This window comes from Adiantum capillus-veneris, chromosome 8, assembly GCF_014529385.1.
Source record: "Adiantum capillus-veneris isolate H3 chromosome 8, ASM1452938v2, whole genome shotgun sequence".
Lineage (NCBI taxonomy): Eukaryota > Viridiplantae > Streptophyta > Polypodiopsida > Polypodiales > Pteridaceae > Adiantum > Adiantum capillus-veneris.
The window spans coordinates 48,706,642-48,718,338 of record NC_140938.1 but is presented as its reverse complement, the minus strand read 5'-3'; positions in this window follow the sequence as shown (position 1 = coordinate 48,718,338).

Sequence of the window (11,697 nt, the reverse complement as noted above, 5' to 3'; positions counted from 1 at the left end):
ACAAAAGAATTCCCAACCTCTGCTCTAAACCAAGCATCATCAATGCATAAACAAGCACCAAACAGATAATGCAGACACAAATTGGGATAAATCTCTCAATTGAGCATAAAACGCATGATCCACGTGCATAAGTAGATAACAAATGCAATGCTAACTACGCATCCCAAAAATAGTGCTACAAAATGGGAAAACTCTGTAACCCTGTACGTGTAAATCTATAGAACCTATAATCTGTGAGTATCTATATAGTATAACCTATAAGTAGTAGATTCATGATCAGAATATCCATCAATAGAAAACAATGCATAGCCTATAATCTGTACCCACTACGAGTATACGCTTTAAGTCACTCATGCAAGAGTGGATAGAAGAACACTAAAACTGTGTCCTAAAGTGACCAAGCCCACCGAAGTGATAAAATGCAATCACTATCAATGTGGGAGTCACACTTGACCACTAAAACATCCGAGAGTAAATTGCAAATACATAGAGACTATGCCAAGAATCCTGGAGAAAATCCAAAAAGGTCTCCTTGGTAAATTGAGCAATATCTCTTAGCCATTAAGAACTAGCAACACAAAAAAATTTAATAATAGAAACAATAAAGCCAACTCGACTATGCGTATAATCAAAGATAAAATCTCTTGTCCACAATTTGTCATACATCAAGTCAAATTGACTAAAAGCTCTCCAAATACGATGGAGAGAAGAAAAACAAATCGTTGGGTTGAACAAAGTGCATAGAAGCTCACTCTTGCATGAGGAAGCTCTCTAAATAACTCCACCTATCCAAAACACTTATATGCCTGTGAATCTATTACCTTTGAGCTCTACCTAGCTTAATTTGTATCCACATATGCATATATAACTAAAAAGAACCAAACCAAGTGATGTAACCTCTTTGAAATCCCACACAATCTCAATGTGCACAAAACCATTTCCGGATGTATGTACGTCAATCCGAAAGCCACATCCCAAATCAACACTTGTATACACAATTCCAAGGTAAATCATCTCTCAAATAACACCATAGTGTGACACACATATGTAGAGACACAAACTACATAATGCTGGACAATGTAGGAGTCTAATTCTCAAGGTTTCTATGCGTAGAAATTGTTGTAGGTTGCTACAACAAATTAGTGTTCACAATTCCAAAATTTTAATATCACCAATGCGGCTGAAACATCAAGAAACCTTGAGATAGACTCTTAGACCTACCGGTGCTACACCTTGTAAAATTCTGATCCAAATTTAACACTAGAATGGTAACCTAATAGGACATAAAAGTGTCCTTTCAGGGTTTTGGGAAAAAATTCCAAAACCATAGTAGATCCACTCATTTTGAAAAATCCTTTCATGAGCTTATAGTTCAATAACTACTACATATGGAAAAAATGAGAAACTTGTTAATTTTCTCATCCCTTGGTCACTACAAGCCTCCAAAGTTGATGGACCAGTGCATTTTGCCCAAAACAGCAATTTCTTACGGTTGATTGCATATAAATAAGAGTGGAGATTTTTGTAGGACATGAGATAAAATGCCCCGTTAACTTCAATGGGTTGGTGACCAAACATATGGTTGCTTTTACCTCACTAATTTTTTTTTGGGAAAAAAAAATAGGTACAAAAAAGTTGCATTTTTGCCATTTTTTGGACCTATCATCAAAGTTTTTATAGTCACGCTCAATACAAATACTATATACATGTTTTCTTAGTTGCCTTTGGGCCTCTGGATTCAAAAGGACCCATGGAGCATGTCAAAAGGATAATGGATCTCTTACAATTGGAACCTTGGGGGCAATGATAAAGTGCTAAATACAGCAAACATGAAAAAACTGGGTTTAGCATTATGACCTCTAGAAACCCATAGAAACTACTCAATATCTAGCCAAGTTTGTAGTCTATGATTATATATGGTCACCACCTACAAAATACACACAATTGGACCAAGAAACTAGCAATATTGAGAAAGTTATACTTGCTAATCTAAAATGTATCGTATTCTTCAACAAATCAAAAAACTCAACCATCATCGTATACTATGCTATATAGCATATTAGGTCCCCCAAAACTCAAGGAAGATTAGCTTTATGTTATACATTACAGTTACACAATCAAAATTGAATTTGGATATCAAGAAAGCCACCAAAAAAATCATAAAAGTGTTAATTTTGGCCAAAAAATAGGATTATACAATTCTTGTAAATTGGTCATAACTTTCAATTTTAACACTTAGCTCTCCCTACAAGCATCAAAACGTGTTGGTAACAATGAAGACCTAACCTCTAGCCATCTAAGCCTCACAAACATGAAGTTTAGATTGGTATAGTTGCCAAAAATTGAAAAAAAAGCCAAAAACAGGACCCGTTTTTTCACACAGTTTAGGTTCAAAAATGTTGTGCAAGAGTAAGGTTAATGGTGAGATCGATACTCAAAAAAAAATGCTAAGTTTTTTTCAGCTCATAAGGCAACTTTGTGGATAAATAGCACCTAGAAATTCATTTTCATACTCTTCAAATAATTCAAGCAAATGGTCACTTAACAGGACACAAAAGTGTCCAAGGACATAAAAGTGTCCTGTTACCATTCTAGTGTTAAAAAAAAGACATCGTCATTATATCTAAAACATGTCAAAATCCCAACCTAAACTCCTAGATCATATCTATCTGACTCCCTATGATAGAGATTTGCAAAAAACGGTGTTTTGAAGCACGAAAATGGTAGTTTTGTTCCTGCTTTTGCTCTGCTCTCCATGACAAAATGTCAAGGTTGGCATTGCCATTCCCCCTACGCTTTGATATCAGTTGAACAACATGCCAATGTGAAAGTTGTGTAGTGCAGGTGCGTGTGCGGTGAGTTGTGTAGTGTAGCTACGCGTGTGGCGAGTGTAGATTACTAGACCGTGTGAGTGGATGATGTCCCCACTATTAAATGAGTGAGACCCCTTATTGTTTTATGTAGAAAGAATAAAGTTAGTGGTCAGTGAAGTTAGTGAAAACTGGGACACCAAAAATCCAACCTTGGGGCAAGGCACATGCCGCCTGTACCTCAATAGTCACTTCCACTTCCTGCTTGTCACCTTGAGATTCTCACCTCCCTACATCACTTACTCAAAATTTTAAGAGTAACTCACCTAGAATATTAAACCTTCCTCTCTTTTTCTTTTCCATTTCCCTTCTTCAACTCCTAGCTCTTCACCACAAACTCCTCAACCCCTTGTTGGCCAAAACTACACACACTATAACCCCGCCTTCTACCATGGTTGGAACTTGGTTTGACCCAACCCAACAAACCAAAGTGCAATATACTGCAAGCGTAAATATGATATGTCAGGATGGCATCCTCCTGAAGCTCCAACTTTAAATACCCCCCTCTTTACCACCCTTGGCCTACAACTTTGTTTGATTCTTGTTTAAAAAAAATATAGTAGACCTTTACTTTTCACATCCCAACCTTTAAAGAAAAACCTCTCAATCTATACTGCTTGCCCAATAACAAAGGCTGGAATCTCTTTCCCAATGTGCGTTAAACCCTCCCAAAAAATAATAGGTGGCCAAAATGATTTTTTCATTTCTTTTCGAATAAGAGTAGATGTTTAGGTTCATCTAATTTGGAAAAGGGAAAGTTGAAGGGAAAGTCTATCTATCCCTCGTTTAACTTTCTAGTTTACCTCTTCTAAAATGCTTAGGTGGTCTTAAGATTACCAAAATACCCTTCTAATTTCAAAAATTCTCAAAATACCCTTGTATCTATTTTGGTTGGATTCTTCAACTTTTTTTTAATTTTTATTCCTTTTCGACAATCAAGATCTGTTTTTGAGTACTTAGCATGTAATTTGTCACAAATTATCAGAGATTCATTTTTGAGTGCCTAGCAGGGATTACCTCGCAAAAAAAGCGATTACATTGAGAAATAACGAAGCGATTCATCTGCAAAGCCTACATAACCAACTCAAATTCTAGTTTTAGCATCTTGTAATGATAGACAATCAGTCTTCTTATGAAAAGCTATAAACTTTTTTGGATGAAAGCATGTATAAGTGGCCTGGAAAGTAACGTCAAGGACATTGCTTTTTTGTGCTTAAAAGTGGGTGTTTTAAAAGTGGGTCAATTAAGTCTCCTAACGTACCACAATTAATGAGACTAAATGTAATTTACTGTTGATGAACGTTGCATTATTGTCCGTCTCTTCTTTCCCGCTACAACCTGTCTGAGCTTTCTCTCTGCTTTGAGTTTTCTTTGTCTCTGAGATCTCTCTTGGAGCTCTATCTAGATCCTCTCTGTTTCTCTCTCACAGAGCTCTTGCTAAGCTTTCTGTATCACTCAGCCCCGTCTCTCTCTCTCTCTCTCTCTCTCTCTCTCTCTCTCTCTCTCTCTCTAAGCATGGCTCCTCTTGTGTCTGAGCTCGCGCTCATCTCTCTCTCTCTCTCTCTCTCACACGAACCTATCTCTATAGGTTCCTCTTCTACTTGATGATTCTTGAGGTATGTAAACATTTATCATGTTTCATTAGTATCTTGCTAATTAGTGCAAGAAGTGCCATGTATTAATTAAAAGTATAGCATGTAGTTATGATTTGTATTGTATTTCTTGTAGAGCAATCCTTTGAAAGTACTACAACAATGGAGCACAGTGAAGAACTGCCTATCAGCTCATCGTCATTGAGTAGAGAAGCTCAACTTCAGCGCAGAAAATTAATGAGGGAATATTAGGCTGCTCAGAAACGAAAGCAACGTAAGGCAACGATCAACTTTGTGACGGAAAGCAATACAGGGGGGATGGATGAAAGAAAAAAACGAAGGATATGTCAATCTATGGTACAACACTTTGATACATTAACCGTGGGAATGGATGCAAGTGGTAGGAAGGAAATCTTTGATGAACTTCTTCAACATCCTTGCTTCCTTACTATGCAGAGTAAATCCAAAGAGTTGAAAGCAATTATGCTGAGAAACATCCGCAACACTTTGAATCATGTGAAGATCCCAAGATCTTCAGACGAGTTTTTTGTGAAGAAATCAGCAATGTTGATGTTGGTGAATGGTGGAAGCAAGGACCAAAACACTGACATGAGCATACCGCAAGCTGCCAAGCTCATGGGGATCCACAAAAGAAACTTATATTCAGCCAAACATCACTTAATAGTGTCATGTGAATCCGATGGTTCGTTCCCTGCATCTTCGTGTCATAGACATGATGCACGGAGAACTCACATCATTCAAACTGTTAAAGACATAGCCTTTCAATTTTGGACGGATGAGACGAGGGTGTCCCCCAACAAGAAAGATGCTTGCAGTAAGAGACTAGCTAGATGTGCATATGTAAAGCATCCAATCCACCTTCTTGAGGAGCCTCACGTAATTGATATATTTTCTTAGCACTTTTTATTGGTGTTACAACTCATATTCCTGCTACAAAATTATGTTTCTATACCACTTTTTACTGGTGCTACAACTCATTACTGCCACAACATTATGTTTCTATACTTATTTTTATTAGTGCTACAGATTGTTTTGGTGTTTTGCACCACTTTCTAGTGGTGCTGCAACATTAAAAAGTGGTGAAACATTACTATACTAGTCTCTAATCGTATCTGAACCACTTCTAAAATTTGATCAATAGTTCTAAATGTTTTTGAAGCACTTTTACTTGTGTTTCCACACCACTTTTTAGTGTGTTTGAACCAGTTTTTAATGTTTAAGAAATAGTTTTTACTAGAAATGCACCAACGCTGCACCGTAAACCCTACAAAGTGGTGTTCACCCACTAAAAAGTTTTTTTTACCCAATGCTAACAGACGTGTTTTACAAACTCCTAGGGGTGTTACAAGTGCAAACGTTTTTGGTGGTGCAGCTCACTTTTTCCAAGTGATGTAGCAGCTTTTAGTCATGGTGCAACAGTTATAGTAGTGCCATAGACTTTTTACTGCTGCTGCACGAATGGTGTCCACCACCTTATGATGGTAACCAAAACCATATTAGTGGAGTTTGAACACATTTTTTTAGTAAACACTTACAAGTGTTGTCACACCACAATGAAGCTTACACATATAAAAACCACTTTCACGTGGTGTCTGACCGCATTCAAGTGGTGAGAAGCCACTTTCATGTGCTAAGTCACTACGTCAGTCCATCACTCCATGCAAGTGGTGAGGCACCACTCCCAAGTGGTGTGACACCTCTTTCAAGTAGTAACTAAAACCTTTTCATTGCAATCAAGCGAAAATTTCCCGCTTTCAAGTGGCCAGACATCGCATTCAAGTGACCAGAAAACGTGTTAAAGTGGTGGCTTCCCACATTGAACTAGTTTCTCACCACTCTCAAGTGGTCATCAAGTGGTGAGACACCACTTTCATGTGCAAAGTCACTACGTTAGTCATCACTCCATGCAAGTAGTGAGACACCACTCCCAAGTGGTGAGACACCACTTTCAAGTGGCCAAACACCGCATTCCAATGACCAGAATCCGCGTTCAAGTGGTGATTGCCCACTTTGAACTAGTTGCTCACCATTCTCAAATGGTCATCAAGTGGTGAGATACCACTTTCAAGTGGTAGCTAAAACTTTGTCACTGCAATCAAGCGGCAAGCTCCCGCTTTCAAGTGGCCAGACACTGCATTCAAGTGACCTGAATCGGCGTTCAAGTGGTGACTGCCCACTTTGAAGTAGTTGCTCACTAATTTCAAGTGGTCGTCAAGTGGTGAGACACCACTTTCATGTGCTAAGTCACTACATCAATCATCACTCCATGCAAGTGATGAGGCACCACTCCCAAGTGGCGAGACACCACTTTCAAGTGGTAGCTAAAACCTTGTCACTGCAATCAAGCGGCAAGTTCCCGCTTTCAAGTGGCGAGAAACCGCATTCAAGTGACCAGAATCCGCGTTCAAGTGGTGACTGCCCACTTTGAGCTAGTTACTCACCACTCTCAAGTGGTCATCAAGCACTTTTCACAAGACCTCCTCCACTTCCAAGTTGTGTTGGACCACTATCTAGTTCTGATGCTAGTCTGTCGCCTAGTATTTTGTCCCTCCCAGCTACTTTTTAAGTGCTAGATTTTAATTGGTGATTGGCCACTTTGAACTAGTCGCTCACCACTCTAAAGTGGTCATCAAACACTTTTCACAAGAGCTCCTCCACTTTCAAGTTGTGTTGGACTACTATCTAGTGCTAATGCTGGTCTGTCGCCTAGTACTTTGTCCCTCCCAGCTACTTTTTAAGTGCTAGTTTTGAACTTCCCCAGCACTTTCATGTCCTTACTCACCACTTTTTAATCGTTGCCCACCATATATCAAGCAGTGCACACCATTTTTTATTGGCGGTTCATCACCGTCAAGTGGTTTGAATTCACTTTTAAGTCGTGCCGAACCACTTTCTAGTTATGTTGAATGCTGTTTCTCACCACTATTAAGTTGTCCTCACACAACCTCTTAATATTCTACCTTTTTGTATGGTTACTGGTTTCTACACTAATTTGTATTTGTGGTGCATTATTTTCACAGGTAAAACAATACTACTGAATGTATCATTACTAGTTTTTAGTGGTGCACACCAGTTTTTAATGATATAGAATCACTTTTTAATGTTTTGAAACAATTTAACCAGTTTTGAATGCTAAGTTTATTTTTAACATTTGTATACATGTATATTGCAGGTGGAGCTTTATTTAAGATTCAAGAGAAAGTATGCGGATATCTAGATTTCACAATGTTGCTTCGAGTCTATGAAACCATTCTTTGTCCGAAAATTGAGGGATCGCTACACCTGCTGTTGTATTGTGCATGTACAAATGATTTTCCTTAAAGAGGCAGTAAATCACATGCGGACTGGAATTTTTTATCTTCATGGTTCTTGCTACATGTGCAGCTACCCTATATGCCTTCATCATGATGAAGTTGCCAACCATGGATGTCTTGCATACAAAAATGCAAGTATGAGTACCATTTCACTGTTGGAGTCTATACTCTGCCCTATACTTGCAGGACATAGTTTCCATAGCTACCAATGCTTAATGGGAACATGCAATGCATGGGGTGTAGGTAATATTCAGATATGTCCAAGAGAAGAAGTTGAGCAGAGTAAGAAAGTATTTGCTAAGTTTTTTGAAAATATAGTGGGTGCTATTGGATTAAATAATGAAGCTAGAAAGAGCACTGTGAAAGACATTGTCCACAAGAAAATGCTGCCTAGAGAACTTTTGCGAGTGTACCAAGACCACTTGAAGAAGTATGTCACTCACAATTTTATATTTAGGTGGCAAGCACAACAGTTCAAGGACTGCATTTATTTGTTTCCAGATGATGTGGTTGTCTCCGTCGTTGACTTTGCAGAGAACTACTCCTTCAAGGACCAAAATGAGATCAAGTCAATGCATTGGTACACTAAGCAGGTCACTATCTTTGTCGTGATTACTTATTTTCGCATCGCATCAGGTGCAATAAAGAAGACCATGCACTTTGTTGTCTCAGATGATAAACAACATCACACCTTATTTGTGCAACATGCTTTTCTCTTACATGCTCAATGGTTGAGAGATCAAGGGATAAGCTTTGAAAAACATTGGGTTTGGTCAGATGGTGCAGCTTCACAATTTAAAGCAAAGCGAACGTTTACTTTGTTGCTAGATATTGGAGCCTTAATGGCATGGAAATGAATTGGAAATTTTTTTGCTGAGGACATGGAAAGGGGGAACATGATGGGGCTGGGGCTGTCATTAAAAGGGCTCTAACTCATGAGCAATTGAAGCAAAATAGCGTGTGGTTGACTTGTGCAATTGAAGTTGTCTCTTTTTTGAGAATGCATCTCAGTACTGGAGCAACTACTATGTATGACAAGCAAAAGAGCGAGGTCAGTAGGGTGTTCTGGGAGGTCAAGCTAGGTGATGTTCAGCGATCCCATCAATGGAACTGCAAACCATTGAAGGGCTCTAGAGCAATGCACTGTGTGAATGGGTATTCTAAGAACAACACTTGTGCATTGCAATCAAAACAGCTGTCATGCTTTTGTTTTCCTTGCAGGCTTGGCCATTGGAGAAGGTGTATGAACAGATCACATGTGGAGACATGGCAATATCATACTTTGGAGCCACTTGCTAATTATTCCCAGTCATACGGAGACTCAGACAATGAGGAGTTCCATGGTGCCACTTATGCAGGTCATTATGACTCCTTAAGTGATGCTCTTACACCTGGAGACAATTTTGATGTCACTTCTGAATAGAATAATGAGGAGGCTGTTGACTTCTACATTTTGAAGTGTGTAGTAGCTAAGGGCCTAACAACTAACGACCAAATTGATGCATGGGGCCACAAGATAGAGAAGCATACTTATATGGTCACGGGCCATTGGTATAAATCCCTACAAGCAAACTTGTATGAGCTGTGGGATAACAAGCCAGTAGTTTTCATATATTCCCACTTGATAAGGGCAATAAAGTTCCCTATGGAGCCTGTAGTGCTCGATGGCATATGAGAAGTGTTCGAACTTTCCAATGAAAACCATGAGGCAATATACAATAGCATGCCCTGTGAATTGTAAATCAAATCTGATTTTATATCATCTAGTGAAAGATTGAACAAGATGGAATTGGTGTAAACGTACGATGGAATTGACATGTTGGTTTTTGAGAATGCTTCACCACTCCCCCCTCCCCCCCCAAACGTCACCACTAAAAAGTGTTGCAGTTCCAGAAAAACTCAATAAAAATTTACCACTTTTTCGTGGTGCTAAAGTGGTTTAGCACCACTAAAAAGTGGTTAAGAATGCTTCACCACTCCCCCCGAACATCACCATTAAATGGTGTTGCAGTTCCAGAAAAACTGTTGCAATAACACAATAAAAATTTAACCACGTTTTAGGGGTTTAGCACCACTAAAAAGTGGTTCTGAGACATTCAGAAATGTAGAGACATGTATAGGGAAAAGACATGTAAAGTGCTAGACTTTTGTATATTACAAAAAGTATATTACAACAATTATCTAGAAACTTCTACATATCCACCAAGAATGTACAATATATAACGTTTCTTAAATTACAGATGTACAATCTCATTCATCTCTATTTATAACAAAGTGCTCAAAGACTATACTCGAAAGTTCATCTTTGGTATTGTTGATGTGGTTTGCCTTTGTATACTCCAGTGAATTGGGGGTTAATGCCCATCTGCACAGCCATGGCAACAGTGTGCGTGTGAGGTAATCAGGGTCTTGGTTTTCATCAAGAGGATCAAAGGTGGGTAGACATCTACAGTTGTCCTAGACATTGCGCATATTTTTATATCTGGAGTTATCTACCAGCAATGTCCGAGAGGAGTCATATTCTGGAAACTTGTTCCAGACATGGTAAAGGGGCTTAAAGACGCAGGTTCATCTGCAAGGTCTCTTGGAGCTCCAGCAATCTCTTCAAAATATGACCACTTCTCACATTGCCAGTTTGAGAAGAGATCCCTAAAGTAATAAGTCCTATGTTCCCATATGTCTGGCCAACATGTACTGAGGATTAGCTCAATGTTAGCAGCAGTACAAGTGCTCAAAATCATTGCATCTACTATTTGCCTCAAATCCATACAAATTTGCTCAACATCTCTACGGTAGTAGATCCACAACTTCTTGTCCACTCTTTTTAGTTTAACTCTGTTGGAAGCCGAAAGTGGAGGGTGTTTAAGTTGTCCAGTCTTTAGATCATGTTTGCTTACATCTCGTTTCACGAATACTCCATCGAGATCAAGGATGATGAGCTTTTTGATCTTGCAGAAATTCGAAACAAGATATCCCCATCCAGGGCAGTTTGGCAAAATCTCCTCAATTTCGGGCAAGCTACTGGTTCTTGGTCTTCCTCTACTTTATCTGGTGTTACATTTGCATTCTGCTCTGCATCCTGCTTAGCTGCTATGTGTTCAACCTTCTCATCTGGTTCTTGAACATCTCCAATCCAGCTAAGTTCTGCCATAGACAAGTACCATGCCTTAAAAACCTCAATCAGACTGACATATTAACCTTTTCAAAATACACTTGAAAAGTATACCTTCCAGGCTATTGATTTCCATTTCATTAATTTCTTGAACTTCTATGGCAACAACAGTCCACTTGGCAGGAGATACTGGAGAAAAAAAAGCTCTACTTGAAGATGCTCATGATGACGTGGGAAAGAACAATACGAGTACAATAAATAGACAGTCAATGAACAATATGAGTACAATAAATAGATAATCAATAAGCAATAAACAACTAGTGAACGAAAAATAAAGCCGTCATTTCATTATCATCAAAATGAGGTTACAAAGACCAAATTACAAAGAGGTTACAAAGCACAAAAGGTAAATAGGGGCTACAAAAGTTTCTTGCAGGACTTTGGTTTGGGAGGTTTAAAGTTGGGTGCTTGGAGGTTAGTCTTTTTCCGAGCAGATGAAGGCTCCTTGGATTTTTTACCTCCTGGAGTAGGCTCCAGAGGCTCGGATGCAACCTTAGCTTTTTTCTTTGGTGTGGCGCGCTCTTCAGTGTTGCTCTTCTTTTTCCTACGCCCCAAAATCTCTGCACAAACTTCTGAAATATAAAGATCCGCGTCCTCATCAGACAAGTTTACTGCTGTATCCTTTTCAATTGGCTTCTCAGATGATTTTTCAGCGTCCTCTACATCCTTGTTCATTGCAGGTTCTGGCTTCAGAGGCACCTCGACTGACTCCTTGGATGCGTCACCTT